This window comes from Mesoplodon mirus, assembly GCF_964341445.2.
Source record: "Mesoplodon mirus genome assembly, chromosome: 4".
NCBI lineage: Eukaryota > Metazoa > Chordata > Mammalia > Artiodactyla > Ziphiidae > Mesoplodon > Mesoplodon mirus.
The window spans coordinates 180962218-180986994 of record NC_138979.1 but is presented as its reverse complement, the minus strand read 5'-3'; the positions used below and the strand labels follow the sequence as shown (position 1 = coordinate 180986994).

The 24777-nt window shown below is 40.3% G+C and overlaps 1 protein-coding gene across 6 annotated transcripts in view; it reads right to left on the bottom strand.

The window, feature by feature from the left end:
- Positions 1 to 22287, bottom strand: part of VRK1 (VRK serine/threonine kinase 1) — a 95347-nt gene extending 73060 nt beyond the window's left edge. For 5 of the 6 annotated variants that reach the window (XM_082619727.1, XM_082619723.1, XM_082619722.1 and 2 more), the window contains exon 1: positions 22201 to 22287. The gene's annotated coding sequence lies outside the window, so the exon portion shown is untranslated. Of the gene's footprint in view, positions 1 to 21976; positions 22109 to 22200 lie in introns of those variants that run through there. The other variant, XM_082619724.1, reaches the window with a different exon arrangement.
- Positions 22288 to 24777: the final 2490 nt, after the last annotated feature.

Sequence of the window (24777 nt, the reverse complement as noted above, 5' to 3'; positions counted from 1 at the left end):
TATGTTTCAAAAAAGAAGAAAGTAGAGCAGGTTGGGGGGAGGGGATAGAGGACGGGGAGTGCAAGGGGACCGGGGGCAGCGTGCAGTATTAACGGAGAGGTCATGGTCAGCCCCACTGAGGAGGTGAGATCTGAGCAAAGATGGGACGGAGGCCACGTGAGTATCTGGGGCAGATATCCTAGGCAGAGGGATGAGTGGTGCAAAGACCCTAAGTTAGGAGCATGCCCCGCAACCAGAGAAGAGTAAGGATGCCAGTGTGACTGGTGTGGACTGAGCAAGGGGAAAGATGGAGGAGAAGTCAGAGAGGGAACACGGGAGCAACAGATCAAGTGGAGCCCCGGGAGCCACCATAAGGACTCTGACTTTAGCAAAAGGGTAAACATAATATTTGGAACGGGTTAATACTTGCATTTTAATTCAGTCCTTCAAATGAATCAAAATGAAGTCAAAATGAATCAAAATGAAAATCATACTCTGAACACTCCCACTGACCAATATCTCACCAAAATTTTTACTTTTTTTAATATTTCTGGCTAACGTGTATTATTCCATCCTCAAAATCCATTTCATCTGTAGGCTAAACTTGATATCATGATTACCAAAATCTTAAGTGCCACTGTCACTAAAGTCACCTCAAGGTAGGAATGGTTTTTATAATGGATCAACTTCCATTTCTCAAAAGTACAGGATAGGGCTAGGCCCTATTCTTCCTTTAACTTAAACTAAGTTACTTGGTAGTGCTACTAGAGTAGATGGTTGCAACTTTTTGACAAGAAATATAAAACTTTTACTATTCTATGCCTCCTTTTAAATTTAAAATAAAAATAATACTCAAACCCACAGAATTCTATATTATTACAATTCACAGTGTCTGCTTCATTAATTCATTTACTCAACAAGTATTTATTGAGCACATACTCTGTGCCAGGAATTGTCTAGAAGATGGAAATAAAGTAGTGAACAAATCAGACAAAAATCTCTGCCCTCGTTGAGCTAATATTTTGTTTAGGAGAGACATATTTTTTTTCAAAATTAAAACATGAGCTACGTCCAATGGTAATAGGTGCTAAAGGAAAAAAATAACAAAGCAGGGACATGGGTGGGGGGGCAGAGATGAAACCGAAAAGATGATCTGGTAAAGCCTCACAAGAAAGTGACATTTAAGCAAAGACCTGTAAATAAAGTGAGTGAAGTCAGCCATGCAGTGATCTAGAGGAAGAGCTCCCCACACTGAGGGAGCAGCGAGTGCAAAGGCCTAAGGCCAGGACATGCCCAGCCTGTTCTAGCAGCAGCAAGGTGGCTGGTGCATCTGGCAGAGAATGAGCCCAGGGAGAACACTAGCTGGTGTCAGAGACATAAAAGGGCAAGGTGTGGCCATCACGTCCAACATGCAGGCCCCTGTAAGGACACTGACTTTGAATCTAAGTCAGATGGGAAATCATGGGAAGGTTTGGAGCAGAGAAGTGGCATGCTCTGACTTCGGTTTTCAAAGGGTCACTCTGGTTGATGCGTCAAACAGACTGGAAGGGGCAAGGCAGAAACACCTACCAGTTACTACAATGGTGTTGCTACTGGAATAACTGCTGACTGCATTCATCCTTACTGAATAGTAAGGATGTCAATTTTTTACAAACTGAACTGATTTTAAGCTGCTAAAGAGACGGGTACAGAAGAACATAAGAGGTTTTTTAAACGTTTTTTAACTTTACACAAGCTACCCACCCCCAGAAAAACAAGTCTATAGTGCCAAGTAGAAACAAACAATATTAGTGGCAGATGGTCTAGGAAACATGCTAATCATCTCATATTCTAGATTTTCTAAGTTCTATCTTTATGGCAATTTAGTTCACCAGGAAATTAAACATTTGAACTCATTTATTACAAAGGCATTTATAAAACACCTCCAGAATATGTGCTGGAAACTGTGCTAGGGACTGGAAATATAAACACAAATAAAATGCAACCTTTGGCTTCAAGAAGCTGCACTTAGCTTCATGCAAAAACACCATCACACAGTTAATGATTTAATATTATACCATCAGCTTCAAACAAGGATCAATAAAAAGCCCTCCAGGTAAAGAATGTTTCTGAATCCTTTGATAAAACTATTTATTAAAGACAGTGAGCAGTTGTACACATCAACTCTATTAGTTTCAGGGTGGGAAAAAAGTGCCTTTTCCAGTGATGCAAGTTTTTAAGATATTAAGAGCTATGAAACTCCTGTTTCCCCTTTTTCAGTGAGTGCCTGGAAGTTCAGAGCAAAAGTATAAACTCGATTACATAACTACCCATTGTCAGAGGCAGTAATTCTCAATCCTGGCTATACATCATGGTTACCAGTGGAACTCTGAAACAGTAAAGGCCCTACTCCACAAGAGCCCCAGCATCTTCTATTTTAATCCTGCACAGGGCGGGTTGTGATGCACAGACTGGACCACTGGTCTAGATATAGTCAACCCTCAGTATCCTCAGGGGACTGGTTCCTAGACCCCCTTGAATATCAAAATCCACTCAAGTCCCTTATATAAAATGGCACAGTATTTGCATATATTCTACACACATCCTTCCATATACTTTAAATCCTATCTAGATTACTTACAATACCTAACACAATGTAAATGCTATGTAAATAATTGTCCACGTGGCAAATACAAGTTTTGCTTTTTGGTATTTTCTGGAAATTTTTTCTCAAGTTTTTTTTTTTTTTTTGCGGTACACGGGCCTCTCACTGTTGTGGCCTCTCCCGTTGCGGAGCACAGGCTCTGGATACGCAGGCTCAGCAGCCGTGGCTCATGGGCCCAGCCATTCCGTGGCATGTGGGATCTTCCCGGACCGGGGTATGAACCCGTGTCCCCTGCATCAGCAGGCGGACTCTCAACCACTGCACCACCAGGGAAGCCCTCAAGTATTTCTGATCTGCAGTTAGCTGAATTCACAGTTGACTGAACCTGTGGATGCAGAACCCACAGATATTGAGGCCAACTGTATTCTGGTACATCTTCCTTTCTTCATTAAGTCATTCATTTTCAATGTAAGGGCTCTATTACATACAACTCTATTGTATTAGAGGATTTTAGAAGTTGGGTAAAAAATATAAAATAGTGAATGAACGGTTCAGAAGGAGCCCCCCCAAAAAACACCCTTTTCCCATCCCATCATATCCCAGGCCAAAAACATTTATCCGTATTTCAAACTTATTTGAAATTAAGAAGTAATTACAGGGCTTCCCTGGTGGCACAGTGGTTAAGAATCCACCTGCCAATGCAGGGGACATGGGTTCGAGCCCTGGTCCGGGAAGATCCCACTTGCCGCGGAGCAACTAAGTCCGTGCGCCGCAACTACTGAGCCTGCGCTCTAGAGCCCGCGAGCCACAACTACTGAGCCCACGTACTACAACTACTGAAGCCCGCGTGCCTAGAGCCCGTGCTCTGCAACAAGAGAAGCCACTGCAATGAGAAGCCCACGCACCACAATGAACAGCAGCTCCCGCTCGCCGCAACTAGAGAAAAGCCTGCGCGCAGCAACAAAGACCCAACGCAGCCAAAAACAAATTAAATAAATAAATTTTTAAAAAAGAATTACATATTTTGGTGTAAATGGCTTCCTGCCAATCTACAGTAAGTCAAAGAATAAAATCAAATAGGAGATAATCAGTCAATAAAGAACTTCATCACCTCTTTTTCTAAATTACATTGTGAACAATTTGAAAGCAATACATGTAAGGACAGTCCTCTTACAAATGAGCCAGTTAATCAGAAGTTGATTAATGCATTGGATTAGTGCTAAGAAATCATATGAAAAATAAAACACAGAATCTTGAGTTTATATAGCCACTTTGCAACAATACACAGGGTCTTCTTCATATATTTACTTTTGTCCACAAATCCTACAGTTGAGACAGAACCATAAGGATGACCACAGGAATAAAAGTAGAGTTACTACCAATACCATTTAACACAAACAACTGAGACACAGGAAGGTTAACTCTGAGTTGTTAGAGACACCCAATCAGTCCCCTGGTTTCACTCAGAGAACGAGGCATATCAATAAAAGTATGAAAAACATTCACAGCTGTATGGTACCCTTAGTAACAGTAACAAAGTAAGAGTCAAATGTAACACAATGAGAATTTAGAAGTGAACCTCCAGAGATAATGATCCCATCAATTCATAGATTTATTTCTGAAAAACGTTAAGCTAAACTCAAACTGTGATACAATCTTTAGAAGCAATTGTCACACTAGTCATGTTTTCCCACTTAAGCTGGAAAGAACTAGGTGAAGACTCGAACTTCTAACTTGGAAAAATAAAGTAGATATCTTCACAGGAGAAAAATTTCTTCCTAGTCAGATTTTTTAAACTTGTATTAAAAAAATGATTAACGTTAGATTACAAAAAGTTTTGGTACAGTGAATAAAATGTTTAAAATACAGTATCAAATGTACTTCTTCAACTTTTATTTCCTTTAAATGATTTCCAAAAGTTCTAAAAGAGGAAGACTAACTGCAGAATTAATTTTTAACTGAGAACACGTAGTATGGTACAATTTCAAACACGATCCCAAGATACCTCACTGCCACCACTTCCCCCCAAAAAGGAACAATTTCATGAAGTTTTTGCTGTGCACTTCTTCTGACTTTTGATGCAGTGATTACAAGATCCATCCATGGAGTCCTAAAAGGTCTCCACGAACCAACCATGAAGAAGACACTACAGTAATATTTAGAAAACTTCCTGCTCTGTCCAGGCAAAGGCATCAAATCTAAGACAAGAACAAGCTTGAAGATGCCGACCTCAAAGGGAGGTGGGTGCCTGGCTCCTTGACCCATAAGCCCTACAAAAAGAGCTGAAAGGAACGTTTTTTTTTTTTTAATTAAATTTATTTATTATTTATTTTTGGCTGCGCTGGGTCTTTGTTGCTGCTGTGCGGGCTTTCTCTAGTTGCGGTGAGTGGAGGCTACTCTTCATTGCAGTGCACAGGCTTCTCATTGTGGTGGCTTCTCTTATTGCGGAGCATGGGCTCTAGGTGCGCGGGCTCAATAGTTGTGGCCTGCAGGCTCAGTAGTTGTGGCGCACAGGCTTAAGTTGCTCCCCAGCATGTGGGATCTTCCCGGACCAGGGCTCGAACCCGTGTTCCCTGCACTGGCAGGTGGATTCTTAACGACTGCACCACCAGGGAAGTCCCAGAACACTTCTTTATGTAAAGCAATCACAGGAGCTCTTCTAAAATTAGAAATTTTGAACTATATTGCTAATATTTTTTATAACATTTAGCACACTTTGACAATCTTGTAAATGACACATTTCCCATTAGTTCTCCTATTCTGGGGGGGGGGGGGCGGGTTGCAAAATTAACTACCAAACGTTGCTCGTGGTTAATTCTCCGGGTGTTCAGTATTAAATCTCTGCGAGATAGCTACTGAACAACATCTTTCCTTATATATTCTTGCAGCAGGGCTCAAAGGAAGACTATTTCTAAATACTCTAAAGGAAATTAGGATGACCAAATAATCAAAGTAAATCAGAAGAGTACTACAGACATTAAAAAATTCTGCATGAAAACAAAAGAACTTTGCAGAATCTCAGAAACAAGAAGGGTTTTCTAAGCAACACACAAAATAAAATACATAAGGCCTAAAGAAAACTGATAAATTTGACAAAAATTCTCCACAGGTTAAAAAATACCATAAACAAATTCAAAAGACAAATAAAAAATACCTACAAGACCTATGACAAAAGGCTAATTTTCTCAGTACATATTAAAGAATCCTTTAAATTATAAGAAAAAAAGACAGAAGCCCAACAGAAAAATGGGAAAGTGACACAGAGAGGCAAATTCATGGAAAAAGAAATACAAATGACCTAAAAAAAAAACCCCTTATTAGAGGAATTTTCAAATGCATACAAAGCAGAGATGTGATATAATGAACTACCATGTACACATCGCCAGTTTGTTTCCTCTGTATAAACAATCCACTAGACCCTACCAAGATCTGTTTAAAGCTCACCTCAAACATCATATAATTTCATATGTAAATTTTTCTAACAGGGACTTTTTAAAAATACACTCACCATATATCATTGTCACACCTAATAAAATTAACAATTCCTTAATATCACCTAATAAGTGTTCAAATCTCCCCAACTTTTTTTTTTTTTTTAAGTCTTAGAGTTAATTTTTTAGTCACTGTAACTGGCTGATGTGTCTTTGAATCTCTTTAACGGACAAGTGCCACCTCTCTCTTTAATGTTTTTCCCTTCCCCTTGTCATTTGTCCTGTAAAACTTCCCACACTTTGAATTTTGCTGATTAATTAAAATTGTCACATAAACTTTCCTCCTATATTTTTTGTTATTGCAGTTGCTCAAAGTGTCCTATCTCTGGTGTCTGCCTTTCAGCAATAGACCACCAGGAACAAACCTGTAGTTAAATAAATTGGGAGAACACACACCACAGGAACAGTGGGGCATCTCATAAGAGAATGTTGTAAAGAATCTATGATAGGATTTGGGCTTTGGTTGGGTGATTTGGGGGAGGGCTAGGGAAGCAGGGATCTCTCTAGTTTCTTTTGAATGCGGTTAGAGACTGGGGTAATTCTATGTTGGGTATCTCAATAAATCTTATCTGAGGGGAGACTAGACCCAAGATAAAGTAGTAACTGGTGAAGAAGCTGCGGTCACTCATTCTGGCCAAGTATTGTGTGGGTGCAGCAGCCTTGCTTTTGTTTGTTCTCTGTCTCATTTTTCCGTGCTCTCAGAGAAACTCTGAGGCATTCTGTGAGATTGTTTATGTTTAAATAGAGAACAGCGTAGCCTAGCGGGGACACCAGGCCAGCTTCTGAGTGCCAGGGCTGCTCTTCTTTTTCTTTTGCACTAGACAATGAAGCCCTTCAAGTTGACCACCGTGTCCCTCTTACTCGACCCCAATAGTGCTGGATATTTTCCTTGCCTCACAACCATGGACAGGCAACTTAACAGGGCCAAGATTCAAAAAATATGTAGGGCAAGTGTAATTTTTGCAAAAATGCCTTTTTTGCTAATTAACTTCAAAGTATTGAGAGTGTGCATACTGCAGAATCATTTGCAAAGTGAAACGTCTTAAAGTGGTAAAATATATGCTTTAATGACTAATAATGTAAATGTCATAAAGAGTATAAAAGACAAAACAGAAACATATTCAACGTTACTATAAATACACAGCCTAACTATTAAATAAAAAGAAGGATGACTTCCAATGATCAAAAGGACAAAATAATGAAATAAATAACTGATGTAAAGCTCTTCAGAAAAGTTTTCAGTTGTTGTTTTACTAATACAAAATGTTGACAAAAATTCAGTTGAAAAACCTTGATGTGATAAACTACTGTAGAATATATGAAAAAATAGTGAAGAAAAATAATGTATAAAAATAGTACCATTATGAGACTACAAAAGGATCTATTCCAATAACGAGCAGATGTACATTTTCCCGTCTAAGGTATTCCACAGTTACGTATTTTGCCAATGGAGGCTGTTGCCAAGAAAATGCAAAAGGGCTTGAGAGCACTCTCAACCCTCCTGCTCATTATAGAAAGAATGAATGGTCCCTGAACAAAACAGAAAAAAAAAAAAAAAAGGAAGGAAAAACATGTTTCTAGTTGAAAATAAATCAAAGTGAACATTAAAAGGTTAATGAACTCAATAATAAAAAGGCAACCCAATTTAAAAACGGACAAAGGATCTGAACAGATACTTCTCAAAACAGATAAACAACTGGCCAATAAGCACACAAAAATACGCTCGACCTCACTGGTCATTAAGAGAAATAAAGATCAAAACCGCAAAGAGGTACCACTTCATACACGCTACCATGGGTATAAAAAAAAGACAGAAAATCACAAGTACTGGTGAAGATTTGGAGAGATCTTCACTGCTACTGAAAATGTAAAATGGTGCAGTCACTTTGGAAAACAGTTTGGCAGTTCCTAAAAAAAAGTTAAACACAGAGTTACCACATGACCCAGCAATTCCATTGGTACGTATATACTCAAGAGAAATGAAAACATATGTCCACACAAAAACTTGTGCATAAATGTTCACAGATAGCAGCATTACTCATAATAGTCCAAAAGTGGAAACAACTCAAATGTCCTTCGATGGATGAATGGATAAATAAAATGTGACATACCCATACGCTGGGATTTTATTCAGCAATAAAAAGAAACGAAGCACTGATTCATGCTACAACATGGATGAACCTTAAAAACATACTAAGTGAAAGAAGCTAGTCACAAAAGACCACATATTGTATGACTCCAATTATGTAAAATTTCGAGAATAGGTAAATTTATAGAGACAAAAGCAGATAAGTAGTTTCTTAGGGCTCTGGGGGCCAGGGGGCAGTGGGTGATGGCAGAAAATGGAGAGTGACTGCTACTTTGTAGGGGAATTCTCTTAGGGTTGATGAAAATACTCTAAAATTAGATTATGGTTACAGTCCTGTGAATATACAAACACTGAACAATACCTTTTAAATGAGTGAATTGTATGATAACTGAACTGTATCTCAATGAAGCTTATTTTTTAAAAAAAGATTAATGAGAGGGGAAATGTGCTATCAATGACAAAGGAAGGAACGATAGCTATCCTGGAGTTATGACATTCTGTGTAAAGAAACTATACCTTCTGAAAGAAGGGTAGAAATCACCCCAACGCAGGCTACTCAGAACACAGAGGCACCAGCAAAGGGTACACTTAGTTATGTTACCAGTGTGGCTCACTGACTACTCCACTGAAGAGCACAGGTACAGTATGCAGCTATCTGGAGGATACGCCACCTTCCAGAGCACACATGCAACATGAGAGAGAGAATTCACTGAGACTAGAACTCATGTGATCGTGAATGACTTCTGCTGATTCCTGAAACTCTGCATTGTTATCTGTGATTCTCAGAAGTTCAAGTAGGAAACTGAAGGAAAGGACAAGCGAAATGAATAGTATATGTATATGACATTCAAACATGGAATTGGTGTCCTGAGCCACGGCTTACTAAAACAGAATGATGAGCTCCTGGCAAGGGACAGAGAATAACAACAAGATCAGAAGAACATGTGCGGGGGAGAGGACTTACCACCGTGATCAAGAAAACTCTTTCATCAGTAGCTTAGATGACAATCTAGATGGCATACTCATCGTAACTGGTGATAACATAAAACTGGGAGATATCAAGAACACATCAGATAACAGAAACGAGTTCCAAGAATATTCTGATAGGCCTAAATGAAACTGTAAGCTAGGGAGAATAATCTAACGAACTAGAGCCAGGATGAAAATCAGAAAACATTTCATTCAAATCCTTCATTTTGCAGGTGGAGCTGAGGCCACAAGGGTTTAATAACATGCCCAAGTTCAAAAGGTGCATCAAAGGTAGATTAAGGCTGAGAATACAGGAACCCTAACTCACAGGCTGGTGTTCACCTGACCCAATGCTACCTGCTACTACTCGTATAGATAAGCATATGGGGAAAAAGGGAACCTTGACCCTTACCTCACGACACACAAAAATCAACTCCTGAAAACTAAGACCTAAATGTGAAAGGTAAGATGATAAAACGTCTTGAAGATAACATAAGAAAATATCTTCATGACCACAGAGTAGCAAAAACTTTTTAAACAAGACTCAGAAAACACTAGCCATAAAGGAAAAGATGGATAAACTGAAATTGATTAAAATTTAGAATTTCAGTTCATCAACAAGACACAATCGTGAAATAGCAAGGCATAGATGGAAAGAGATTTTTACAATTCATATTTTCAACAAAGCATTCATACCCAGAATCTACAAAACTCCAACATTTCAATAAGAAAAAAGACAACCCAATTTGTTAAAAATGGGTAAAAGCCTTGAAACAGGCACTTTACAACACAGGATACCTAAATGGCTAATAGCATATGAAAAGGTGCTCAAGTCACTAGTTATCAGGGAAATGCTGATTAAACCACAATGAAATCAACACAACCACAGAATGGTTAAAATAATTTTTTTTAATGTTTAAATGACAGTACCAAGCGGAAGTGAAGTTGCAGAGCAATGGGAACTCTCAGTTTGCTGGTAGGAATATGAATTGGTACAATCATTTTGGACAACTGTTTGGGAGTAACTACCTATTAAAGCTAAAGATACATATGCACTATGACTAGCAACTCTACTCTTAGATCTACACTCAACTAAAATGAATATATATATGAAGCAAGAGATATGAACAAGAATGTTTACAGCAGCATTATTCATCAACTGCTCCAAAGGAGAAACTATTCAAATATCCATCTACAACAGAATGGATCAATTGTGGTCTATAATTTGTGGTAGTTTTTAAAAATGGTCACAAATTTTTTGACACACCTTCCATAAAGATGTGAGGTCTAAGTTCTCTCCCCTTGAATCCAGGCAGGCTTGTGTCTATTTCAACCAAAACAGTATAGTGGAAGTGATGTTATGTGACTTCCGAGGATAAGTCACTCTCGGGAAGCTTTCTCTGGGAACCCAGCCAACGTGTTTGAAAAGCCAAAGCCTCGTGGAGAATCTGCAACCAGGGCACAGCCACCTTTATAGCAACCACTATACTAGTGATAAGGTGATAAAACTTAGTCCCAAAACAGAAGAGGAAGAATATGCACTGAAGAAAATAAATATAACACCAACCTAAGCCCCTACACATGCAATGTCCAATTTAAGCTTGGTTTCTTATTACAAGGGCCCAGAATGTGGATGCAGGAGCTCATCTCCAAATTGTTGTGATTTTATCCAATACCAGAGAGACTGTGCTCACTGGATATTTCCCAAACCTCCTCTCCCTCTCAAAGGAATCTCTGCTTCTGGAAACAAACATTGACCATTATATATGATCATCAACCCCACTACAGCCTTTTCAGCAGCAAAATCTGAACACTATCCAAACAGTCCACCATGGACTCAAAAGTTGCAAAGAAGCAAAGCAAGTTTCAAGTAGAAGTTTCTGACTCTATTCAAACTGTTTTAGATATACCACTGGAAAAATAAAATAGCCACTTTCAAAAAAAAAAAACAAAACAAAACAAATTAGGTGCTCTGATCAACAATCCCAGATGAGGATTTCTCTGGTGGCGCAGTGGTTAAGAGTCCGCCTGCCAATGCAGGGGACACGGGTTTGAGCCCTGGTCCGAGAAGATCCCACATGCCGTGGAGCAACTAAGCCCATGCGCCACAACTACTGAGCCTGTGCTCTAGAGCCCGTGAGCCACAACTACTGAGCCCACGTGCCGCAACTACTGAAGCTTGCGCACCTAGAGTCCATGCTCCACAACAAGAGAAGCCGCCACAATGAGAAGCTCGTGCAGCAATGAAGAGCCAATGCAACCAAAAATAAATAAATAAATTTATAAAAAATAAAAAATTAATATGGTTGTTGTTTAACCCCAACTAAGTTTGGAGTGCTGTGTTATGTAGTAATCAATAACCAAAACTAATGTATTATGCAATAATAGATAACCAGAACTACCGAGCTATTAAAAAATAAACACACAACATACTATATGCAACAACATGGATGAATCTCAGATACAATGTTGAATAAAAGCAGCCTGGTTAAAAGGAGTACATAATATAATTCCATGTACATATAAATTCAAAACCAGGCAAAACTAAGCTATAGTTATAGAAGTCAGAAGAGTGGTTACCAGAGTGGGAATAATTACTAGAAAGGGACACAACAGAGACTTCTGGAGTGCTAGAATAGCAAATGTCTTGATCTTGGTGGTAATTATAGTGTGTTCACTACGTTAAAAAAAAAAGAAAAACAATTATTGAGCTAGCTAAGATTTATGCACTCTTCCCACTATGTATTTTTTTTGAATCAGTAGAACTTGGTAACCTAACAGTTAAGGGTATGAAGGCAAAATAAAGAATGACTCTAAGTTTTCAGGCATAATTGACTAGGTAATGCCATTCACTGAACAGTTAAACCATGGGGCAAATAAAAACAGAAGCAGAAAGCAGAGACAATGTCCTATTCATTTTGTATTCAAGTACCTACCCCAGTACTCAATACACAGTCACTCTGGCTTCCAAGATACTCTTCTCATTTCTATCCTACCTTTCTGCCCACCCCTTCTTGGTCTCCTTTGTTGCCTCCTTTGTGTCCAGCTGCCTCTTAATATTGGGATTCCTCAGGCTTCCGTCCCCAATTCCCCTTTCACAGACGTGCACACGCACAAACACACACACCTTTCTCCTGTATTTTCAATTTCAGTTGACAGCACCATCATCACCTACTTGTTCTTTTGAACTAGAAACTTCAGAGTTGACCGAGAATTGGGATTGCAGTTAGCTAAATTAAAAAAGAAAAGTTTAACAGGATAAATGTAAGTTCTCATGCTTGAGCACCAAAACGAAGGCGTAAAAACAGAATGAAGAAGACACGGCTTAAACAGATCTAGGGGTTTAATTCAACTCTAGGTTCAACTATGATGTGATTATCAAAAGGATATAGCTGATAATAAAAATGTAGTATGTAGAAGAAAGGCAATATTTTTTCCTAGGCTAATAGAAGAAAAGTGTTGTATCTAAAACAAGAGATGCAACTCAAGTTTTTACTAATCAAGCCCTGCCTGGAGTACTGCATTCAATTTTAAGCAGTACAGTTTAAACAGGGGATTAATCAAAGGAAAGTCACCAATGTGGTAAAGTGACATGAAATCATGCCTTGTAAGGAACAGTTAATGAACTAGATGGAGGTGTTTCAACTCAAAAAGACTGAGGAGACTAAATGACGGTCTTTGAGTATTTGAAAAACCATTACGTGGAATAGGAATTCAGCTTGTCCTACATGTCTCCAAAAGACAGAACTGGGTGGGAGAAATAAGAAAGTAGACTTCCACTCAATCTAAGAAAGAACTTACTAACAGTCAAAACTTTATGAAAAACAGGGACAATTTTGCCTCCCTGGCTAGGGATGCTAAACACCCAACAATTCAGAGAACAATCCCCTACAACAAAGAACAACCCATCTAAAATGTCACCAGTCACATGGTTGAAAAACCCTGTTCTAGAAGTAGTGAGCTCCCTGTCATCGGAGGCATTCCATTATAGACCAGACAATGTGATGATATCCAATACATGACTTTCAAGAATGGTGGGAAATGAGTGGAATAAAGATTTTCTGTTTCGATAACTCTCCAGAGAAAAATACCCTCAGGCATGTTACGGTGATGATGATAATGGTGATGATGATAAACACTTACTGAACACGTACAGTGGACCAGACATGATACCAAGTGATTCATTGTACGTATTTCACAGGTCATTCTCAAAACCACCTATGACATAGCTACTATTTCATGATAAAATTAGGTTGCCCTGATATCATACAGCTGTCAATCTTTGAACTCAGATCTACCTGACTCCAATTATGTGCATCCCTGTCCCAACCATAAATACTAATGACTTCAAAGCTTTCGTACTCTAGAAAACAAATGAAACAGCACATATTCTAGAAGTATCAGGACAATGTCTGAACAGGTTTGTACTCACTGCAAACCTAGTTGGCTGGGAGAAAGAGGAAAGGATAATTTGAAGTAGTCCACTGATGAAGGAGAGATCAATTATACTGACTGTCCCCAACTGCCTACTTTTATAAGAGCCAAGAAGCTCTTATATACCCATGGAATCTCAGTCAGAAGCTGAGATTAATGATGACATCCCTTTATCCATAGGCGTGAAAGCTCAGGATGGACAGACGTTTGAACATCCCCGACTGGGAATCCTGCCCTTAACAAATACACTAGATGCAGATACATGGTTTCTTGGCTGCCTCTACGCAAGCCCATCTGTCAGGATGGCAGTGTGCCTGCTCACATGTTGGTCAAACTGTCACTAGGGCATAGGTGCCAAGCAATGATAGTTTTAAATGGGCAGCTTGCATAGCACTGTAAGAGCTTGCTCTTCTGCAGGGGAAAAAAACCCAAAAACAAAAAACTCTGCTTTAATACTGAAGGGTTGCAATCACGAGTAAAACAGTCTTGGTCAATCTGAACATTTCAGTGGAAAAAAGATCTAGACTTATGGAAAAGAGTCAGACTAAGGAAATTAAATCAAACAGAAAAAGTGCTTTGAAGGCAAACAAGTGATTGCACTAAAGCTTTTCACATTGCCTATCTTTCATTAATACACGTCATGGTAATCTCTTATGCAGTAAAATCCTTTGCTCAACAAGTCATCATTGATGTTTTATAAAAATGGAATGATATGGCTTTCCATGTTCTAAATTAAAAAGTAGAAATGCATGGATATTTAGTAGTTTGACATTAAATAAGTTCTATTTGTTAAGTGGCTGTTTTTTAAATGACAGAAGTCTAATCCACATCCAAGATAATCATTTAAATGCACAAAAGAAGGCAGAAACCAAATGAGATTCCCAAAGGTGAACAGAAAAAGAAATATAATTTCTTCGGGGAAAGAAATCAAGAATGGGAAGTGGATGTTAAGAAAACAGAAACTGAGTATTTTGGGTCACAAATTAATAAATTAGGACTCGGGAGCTGTCACGTATCACATCCCCCTGACTATAAGCAAAATGTCCCTAAACTACACCTAGGTTCCTATTCTATCTCTAAAGATCCTTTGGATCACCGGCATGAAGTATCTAACATTCTTACTGCTTGGAAATTCTTCCCTCAGACTAAAACTCTAATGCTACCATTTGAGCTGTGTGTCCTTGCTCAGTCCTCGGTGATTTTGAAGAACAGCTGGTCATCATCATTCTCCATGTGGTTCTTCATATACAAGTATCAGGACATACTGATTAAATAACCCCTAAGTCTCCTCTTAGCCATGATAAATAAAAGTGATTCCATTAACTTTTCCTCACTGGACCAATTTATCAACTCTTTACGTTTTTATCATTTCAGTTGCTCACCCCTTGGACCCTTTTTAGGCCTGATAAGAAATGTCACCCACACCAACAATGAGCCAACATGCACAATTTACTAAAAGAAGCATTAAAATGACGGAGTTTGAAAGTCCAGCAGAGTTCCCAGTATCCATCACTGAGAACAGCAGCAAAAGTCTGAAATCTACCATTATTCTTCTAGGAAATACAAAGGACTTATTGTTCTAAAGTGACACCACTGTTTTGGCTTAGTGGTAGACGTCTGTAACACAAAGTACGAAGTCAAGTTCAGGGTCCTGGATAGAACCTGTTCTTCCTACCAACCTATTACTGCACTGCTATACGTGCCCCTAAAACAACTTCTCTTGAAGACCATCTCTCTCCCCTATGATTTTTCCTGCTCAAGAACCCACAGTACATTCTAGTGGCCAATGAAACTGGCCAGCGGTTTTCTAGACTCACGAACCAACTATCCTCCCCTTCACTCCCATGACTCCCCAGAACAGCCAGTTCTTACTTATTTTCTCTAGGACGTAACTTTGCTCATGCTATTCTCTAAAATGTTTTCCCACTTCCTCTCAAATCTATACATAAATTTTTTTCAAGACTTAAGGCATGAGTCTTCATACCTTCATACACCTTCATAAATCTGTATTAATTTTCATCCTTACTTGCTTACTCATTTCCTCCTATCTTCATTTTGTATGCAGTTTACAGTATACAGCCAGCTGATTTTTGATAAAGGTTAAAAAAAATGATTCAGTGGAGAAAGGGTAGTCTTTGCAACAAATGGTTTGGAACAGTTGGACATCCACAGACAAAAGAAAAAAAAAAAAAAGAACCAAGACCTAAACGTCAAACCCTCTACAAAAATTAACCCAAAATGGATTCATTGATCAAAATGTAAGACATAAAATTGTAAAACAGAAGAAAACTTGGAACATCTACTTGACCTAGGGTTTGGTGAAGAGTTCTGAGACATGCATGACACCAAAAACGATCCATACATTGGCAAGTTGAACTTCATCAAAATTAAAAACTTTTGTGCTGCAGAAGACACTGTAAGAGAATGAAAAAACAAGCCACAGACTGAGAGAATATATATACAAATCACATATCTGGCAAAGGACTTGTATTCAGAATATATAAAGGATACTCTAAACTCAACAATAAGAAAACAAATTAGAAAATGGGCAAAAGATTTGAACAGACAAATCACCAAATGAGATATGAATGTGTGGGAGTGAAAAAAAATTTCCCACTACTCTTCTAGGTTCTTTTGGCTGGTATATTAATTAAATTGATATATGACAGATTAGCAGGAGAAAAACAAATTTAATTACACCTCCATAAAAATATGGGACCAAGGGTAAGTTGGGCAGTTGAGGCTAATATACCATCCTGAGCTAAGGAAGGGGACAGGGGCCTGGGACTTCAAAGGGGAGGAAGGTAATTCAGACAATAAGATCAGATGTTTTGTTATTAGATGCCAAACAGATAGGGCTTTCAGATAAAAGTTATCTCTGGTAATAGCTCTCTCTGAGCCAGGCTCCCTAACTAAATTCATTTGGCAGCTGAGGTGGAGGTAAAAAGCTCTTGAGTCTTTTGGGTCTCCACTGTCTTTGGCTTAAGATAATCTGCATGCCATAACAGCACATTTGGGGGAGGCTTTTTCTGAAACCCTTCAAATGGCAAATAAGCACATGTAAAGATGTTCAACATCATTAGCCATTAGGAAAATGCAAATTAAAGCCATTATGAAATACCAATACACACCTATTAAAATGGCTGACATAAAAAATACTGCTGGGCTTCCCTGGTGGTGCAGTGGTTGAGAGTCCGCCTGCCAATGCAGGGGACATGGGTTCGTGCCCCGGTCTGGGAAGAACCCACATGCCGCGGAGCGGCTGGGCCCGTGAGCCATGGCCGCTGAGCCTGTGCGTCCGGAGCATGTGCTCCGCAACGGGAGAGGCCACAACAGTGAGAGGCCCGCGTACCGCAAAAAAAAAAAAAAAAAAAAAAAAAAAATACTGCTAACACCAAATGCTGGTAAAGATGTGGAGAAACTGATCTCTCATGTAGTGATGGTAAGACTGTAAAATGGTACACCTCTGGGAAAGTTTGCAGTTTCTTAACAGTTTAAACACACACTTACCTCTACAACCCAACAGTTGCACTGGAGTATTTATCCTAGAAAAACGAAAACTTATATTCATACTAAAACCGGTACATGAGTGCTCATAGCAGCTTTATTTGTAATAGCCAAAAACTAGACAAACCACGACCTTCAATGGATGAATATTATGTGGCAAAGCCATACAAAGGATGAGCATAATACAATTGATCAAAACTAGGAAACTGACATTGATAGACTGTTAGTAATAAAAGTACTTACTCAAATTTCAGTTTTTACATTGTGTGTGTGTGTGTGTGTGTGAGTGCACATACACACACGTGTATGGTCCTGTGACATTTCATCACCTATAAAGATTCTTATAACCGTCACAATAAACAGGACATACAACTGTTCAATCACCCCAAAGAAACTCCCTCATGCTCCCCCTCTATAGTCACACCATACCCCCAGCCCTCACCTTAGCAAAACTGATCTCTTCTCCATTTCTATAATTTTATCATTTTGAGAATACTATATAATGGAATTCTAATCACACAACCTTTTCAGGTTGGCTTTTTTCACTCAGTACTATGCCCTTAAGCTCTATCCAAATTGTTGCTTGTGTCAATAGTTTGTTCCTTTTTGTTATGAGTGGTGTTCCATTATATGGCTATACCACATTTTATTTGACCATTTACCCACCGAAGGATGCGCTGGGTTGTCTCTGAGTTTTGGCTATTATAAACAAAGCCGCTAGGAACATTCATATACAGGTCTTTGTATGAACATAAGTTTCTATTTTCCGAGGATAAATGCCCAGGGTGCAATTGCTGGGTCATGTGTTTGGAGTATATTTAACTTTTTAAGAAACTGCCAAACGAATTCCCAGAGTGGCTGTACCATTTTACATGTGCAGCAACACATGAGGTGATGAAAATGTGAAAGTCACAATTTCTACAATGCCTTCTAAAAGCCTGTAAAACAAGTAAGATTAAGCCTCTTAAATGTTATAATCTGACCTTAGTATTTTTTAAATGAATTTTTAAAACTTTTTTCCTGATTCCCAAAAAAAGACTTCTTCTTTATTACCGCTAATGAAGAATGTATAATTAGATATAATCTGTATGTTGATAGCTCTGTTGCTGTATCATATAATAAGCTGCAGTAAGAAGTGGAACAAAAGCAACATTGCCAATAGAAACAGCAAAGTTTGTTTCTCTATGTTCCTGACGCAGTCTATGAAGACTAAAGGCTTAACAGCACTTTCTAACACACAATGTGATCACAATCCATTTATATACAGTATCAACAATGGCAGTTTGTTCAGCTGTTACTTGGTAAGACAATTTGAGGAAAGCAATTAATCTGAAATAAAGCTGTAGTTATCTTAGCTATAAGATTCCTAACTTCATGACTTTTTTTTTTAATTTTGGATATAATTGACAATTAGATAGATAATGGAGTCTCTCTGGGATTCCTGAAACAAGGAGCTAGATCTGAAGCAGACATATCTATCCCAAATGTAAACAGCAATAAGTCTGCCAGTCTGCAGAGAAAACAAAATAAATGCACAAAAAGAAACTATAAAGCCGTGAAAAGGGTGGGATGGTGCTGCCATTGTGCCCACTGACTTTCCAGTTCTCATTCAGTCCCTTTCAGGACCAACTATGTAATTCTGGATATTGAGCTCCATTAAGACAAATGTGTCCTTACAATATGATAGAACATTGCCAAATCTCAAATTAATAACCTTGCAACTTAATTACATGACTTCCATCTAGTGTATCTTCCCACTTAATATATGTGGCTTATTGATAAACATTTTAGTATGTGTATATATTTAATACTCATCCTAAATATTGGCCAGTGTGGACAGCATCTATATAATTTTCAAATCTGAGAGTACCGGTTTCTGTCCCTTGGAGAGAGAGGAGTTATTGCAAAGAATCATCAAAATCCATGTACCTACACTAAGACTAAATAAATAATACAATTCAAACCAAGCTGACAAAAATGTTGTGGCTAATAAAATTCCCTTTTTTTTTTGGCCTCACCGCACAGCATGCAGAACTTCCCTGACCAGGGATCGAACCTGTGCTCCCTGCATTGGAAGCATGGAGTCTTAATCACTGGACCACCAGGGAAGTCCCTAAAATTCTTAATAAATTTACTCACCAATGTTACTAGAAGTAGTTTCTTGTCATTAGTATTTACTGGTGAATATTAAAAATCAAATTCTAATTATGGGGGGGAAGGGCAGACTTCATACCTCTCCAGACTCTCTAGAGAGCTTTTCTTTCATCAAGTGTGGTCCATATGTCATCCAGAAAAGAAGAGCAGAGTGTGCTTGAGTTTGAGTGTAAAGATTTAAGAGGACATTGGGAGAGATGGAGCAGGAATAATTGGGCAAGTGCATGAAATTATTTCCAAACAACCACCTCAGAATGTTAGGTACTTAAATATCATTCAGAAGCTAAGGGGACAAGATATTAAAGGGCACAGCCCTCTTGACATCTTTATCATGGCAAGTACGAACATATTCACAGGAATTCGGGTCAAAAGGCCCAAACATGCCCTAGAGCATAAACACATCTTGGTTACACCACAGAGCTAAATGCTTTGTCAGGATTCTATCACCTTTCTAAATTAACACTACACCCTTATTAAAAATTCCATATTTTCTACAGTTTATCACTAAGAGTCTAGTTTTCCAAATGTGCCATACACATTTGACTCCTTGTGTGGTGGTGGCTAGACAACCGAAGTCAAAAAGAATGACCTCTATTAATTTAAAAGAACACTTGCTTCGACCAAACACTACAGTAGCAAGAACAGACTCTGCACCCGGCACAGTTCCTGACATACAGTAGCCACATGACATCTGGTGAATAAATGAGTCCACCTCTGCTCACTCTGAAAAATAACCTTGGCAAACATGTAAAATGTCCTACCAGTCTGAAAAATATTCTCCAGGCCTATTCAGTTACCCATCATTCTTAAAACCCATCAAGACCAATTTCCACGAAAGCCTCACTCACACACAGAGGCAGCATTTACTTTCCATTAGGTTCAGTGCCTGATACATGGAGATATCAACATTTGCACACTTGCATAAATTCAGGAGTCATCCTTCTTCATTTGATATAAGGTAAATTTTTAAGCTCTGCCTCATTTCCAGTAAGTTTTATTTATCAAATCAAAAATGCTTTCAAAGTTTCATTTTTTAAATCAAAATTCTATTCATAGCACATTATATCTTCTTAGGGATGGTTTTAAGGGGGAAAAAACCATATAGCTGTCAAAATAAAAATCTTGTTTTTCTTTCCTAGACATCTGGGACCTTCACTTATGTATTTATTATTATTTCACATTAGTTCTCAAATTAAAAAAAAAAGCTGGCTTATTTAAGAAATTTAATTTTAGGGTCTGTCAACATTTTGAATGCACTACTGTTATTTTTAAAATATACACTTGCATCCTGGAATAAAACTTAGCATAAGCTTTCCATATAACCATTTCCTGGGCACTAACTAACTTACTATATGCCAGGTTCTGTGCTTGACACATTCCTCCATTTTCTCATTTGTTTAACAAATATCCTCTCGCGTTTTTTGCAGCGCTGAACATTAAGAAGCCATTACACTCTAAACCTGATATTTGCACTAGATACTAGTACTAAACGGACAGTAACGCTTAACACAAGTTTACTGTCATTGGATTCAAGTTGTGTTACCATATTAACTCAGAATCTGATAAGCAATGTTGAGATGCACACAGAATATAGCACCTGTGACGGCTTCGGCATAAGCTAGTGTTAAGTGACAACTTAAGTTGCATCCCCTTCCACAGGTAGCTGATCAACATCACCTTACCTACCCAGAAACATAATTCCAATTGCTACAGGCCATTTTGAATAGCACAAACATAATGTGAATAAGATGATTATATAAAGAACCCCTGCCCCCCTCCTCTGAAACTACTTTAAAACTGTAGATTAAATTCTCCCCAAAAGTATCACATGTCATGGAAAATAAGGGGCCTTTATTCTGAACTCTTAAAAACAAATGCTGCCCTACATTTTTTTTAAACTCTTGCAAATTTCAGACTCCACAGATGGGCAACTGCAGTTTAAAAAAAAGAAAAGAAAAAATAATAATTAATGAGACTCTTTGACAGTTCCCTGAAACCGCCACCCTCCCAATAGCAAAACTGGTATTTCCAAGTTGTTCTAAGAAGGCGAGACGGGGGGAGGGAAAGGAAGAGCCAATACAAAGCAACGGGGGGAAAAATGGGTGACTTGATAGAAAACAAGTTAGAAAAATGAGTGGCCTCAGTAGGAACCTAGTGTCTGCTTCCCCTTCCTCTCTCTCTCAACCCAGCGACGCTGCTGCTGTTCGTCGGATTTAAATAAATCACCTATGAGTTTTAAGACCGGAGCCAAAAATTATTTCGACAGAAGGAAAAACTATTTGCTGCCCTTGAATACAGCTGCATCAGCAAAGGGTGCCACCCTGCAGCTACGGAGAGACAACAAAGGACAACTGTCAGAGGATGGGAAAATCCCTCGTATAACTCCCCACGGAGCTCCACCGCCTTGAACCCTGCGGCTAAGTGCAAGCTCTCACCCGGCCTCAGCCGGACACTGACAGGTTAGAAAGGCCTGGAACGCTATCCTCCGGGGAGCAGGCCCCTTCCCCCAACTCGGATCTCAAGACCAACGTCACCTCTCCTGAGATGCCCTCCCTCACCCCCACCACTCTGGCCCACAGTCGCCTGTCCTCATTTTAAGGGAGCTTTTCAGCATCTGCAAAATGTCATATTTGCTCCCATTCAGTTTCCTCTGAAGAGGGTGAGCTCCAAGACAGCGGAGGGAGCCCGGCGGTCTAGGCTGGCCTACAAAGGTCATCTCCCAGACCCAGCCCGAGCAACCAGGATGCGGTGCAAGTATGACCAACCTACATGCCGTCCAGAACCGGCAACTGAGCCTGGGGAACCGGCCTGGCCGGTGCAGGCAGCCCAGGGCCGCAGCGGGGCCTGAGGGAGCCCCGGCGGGAGAGGACGCCAGCTGCGCGCCGTCCGCAGACCACTGCGCCGCCCAAGGTCACGGCCACCCGGCCGCCCCGCACCGTCCCAGTCCCCGGCCTCCCCCTCCGCGGCGCCCGCTCGGCGCGTGGCCACCCTACCCCTAGCTGCAGACCCGTCGCCTTCCGCTCAATACGAACTTCCCGCCGCTTTCGCCGACTCGCAACTCTTCAGCGGCTCCGGCCCCTTCACACCCCGCAGTATGCGGCCTTCCCATTGGCTCAGGCGAACGTGAGAGGCGGGGCGAGCGGGAACGCGCGGGGCGGGGCGGAGCCCGCGCTAGCCCACGCCACCTCCCCAGAAACGCCTGGAGCCGCGGGCCGGCCCTCCCACTGCATGCTGGGAAATGGAGTCTTTTACTGGCAAAGCGAGATCCCGGTCCCTCTGCCCCATGGACTTCTGGGAAATGTGGTCTACAGCCTCGGAGTCCGTCCTTCTGGTCAGATGCTGTACCCGGCAATGCTGTAGGAACTGAAATAAATGTTGCCAGTGCTCGCAGTAGCTTTATTTATTAAATAAGTGTGTTGACAAAGAGTTGGATGTAAAAGAAGTCCTACGTTCCCTTTTGGCCGAGTGTCTCCTCTGCCTACAGGCGCTTGCGTTTTCCCACCTTCTGGTCCACACCCTGATGCTCATTCCACAGCAGCTTGGTTCAGTATGCTGTGGCCTGGCTCTGGAAGCAAACAGCTCGCGATCAGATCCTAGCTCTTCCACTCTGTAGCTTTGTGACCTAAATGACTTAACCTCTGTGAGTCTCGTTTTCCTGTTTCTGTCGTGATTAAGTGAGTGCTTTGTACGTAGAGACAGTGCTTTGTATGTAGTAGATGCCCAATAAATCGTAGAGTATTAATATTATTCTGTCCATTCACAGCCATGAGTCTAAATCCTACCTGTCTGTCAAAGCCTATGTCAATGCCTACCTAACCTTCTGTGGTATTCCATCTGTAATTCTCTTATGTCACAGTTTGCTTTGTAATTCTAATCAGTTGTCTACGCCTCCACTACCCATGAGACTGTAAGCTTATTGAGTGCTGGGATTCTGTTCTAGGTCAAAATCACCAAAGCCATAGGCAGAGGGAGATTTACAATGAAACTACAGTAATGAAGCTTAAGCACAGGTCTCTTCCAAAGCCTTCTGTTAATAGCTTTGGGGTTTTTTTTAATTTGCCAAGGTAAGATATTTTTGTATGATTTTCTTTGAGTGGACCCCAAAATTGCGTGAACTCTGTCCATTGGACAGTGCAGTATTGTGCCTGATGACCCACCTTTGCCCCTCCAGGTACCCCCACGTGCTGCAGATGCTCCTCCAGCCTGCCCTCAAGCCCAGGAGGCTGAGCTGTACAAACCACTTCCAGGTTCCTGTGCCCCTGGCTTCTGGTGGATTTGGCCAGTAGAGAACCCTACAGAGAAGTGGAAGGGAAGAGAGTTGTTGCTGAAGGTAAGGATTTCCCTGGATCCTTGTTGGCAAGGTCACCTCCAGTTGGCTGGGGCCCTCAGCTGAAGACCACTGCTGCCTGGCCCTCCCCTCCAGCTTGCAGTGACAGCTCCCTCCCTTTGTGCCTCAGACCTGCAACTGATCACACCACAACTGCTCCTGAGACAAGGTTACTGCCCCATCCCCGGGGTTCCCACCCTCACACTTTGGCAATACTCTCATTACAAATAAACTCTCTTCAAATAAACCCTGTTTCAAACATGTCATCTGCTTCTTGTTGAGACCAAGATGGAAACACATGCACAAGGTGAGCACTCGATGATTAATTGTCAGCAAAGAGGTCTCAAGATTCACACATCTCACAGGTGTGGAATTCCCCAGCAAGAATCTGTGGCCAGAATCCATTGAGAGAAAGATATTCTTCACACACACACACACACACACACACACACACACACACACACGCTAAGAAGACTTGGAACAAGACTTATCTGTCACATCATGACCATGTTCCCCTAACTTCACCATACACGTGCAGAAGAAATGTCCCTGATTCCACACTGGGTTGACAATTGGCTGGCCTTGAAAGACACTTAAATCAGCAACAGTGTCTGGAGTTTTCCAAGGTGAGAATGGAATGTATTTATTCTGGAACTCATGGCTCCCTCATCCTAACTCAGATGACTTACTGTTAAACGATGCTTAAATGCAACCATGTCCCGAGGCAATTGCCAACTTCTCTGGCACCATGAACACGTGCTGAGATGTCCTACCAGTGCAGAGCATGGCAGGACATTATTCCAAGCTGCTGTCACAGAGACTGTGTATCTGAGGTGCTGTACGTGGGGATACAGCCCTGGGACACAGGAGGCCCTCGATGAATGTTTATGAGTTGATAGCTTGCTATCAACATCAGGATTCTGCAGAAGATTGACCCATGAGGACTTGCTGGGGCTGGGCTTTAGAATTTAAGAATTGAACTTGGGAGGAAATATTCACGAGTATAGTCCTGCCATATATTCAAAACTATCTATACAGTCCAAACAAATGTTTACTGAGCACTTACTGTGAGCCAGGGATTGGGCTAACCTCTGGGAAATCTGGGGGTTCTGGTTTAACGAATGTTTAAGGAGGCCTTACTATATATTACACACTGTCCTTTTTCACATACGCTATCTCAGTTCTGAAACAGGAAAAAAATTCAAAAAGTTTAAATGATTCCAGGCCCTCAAATCTACTTCCA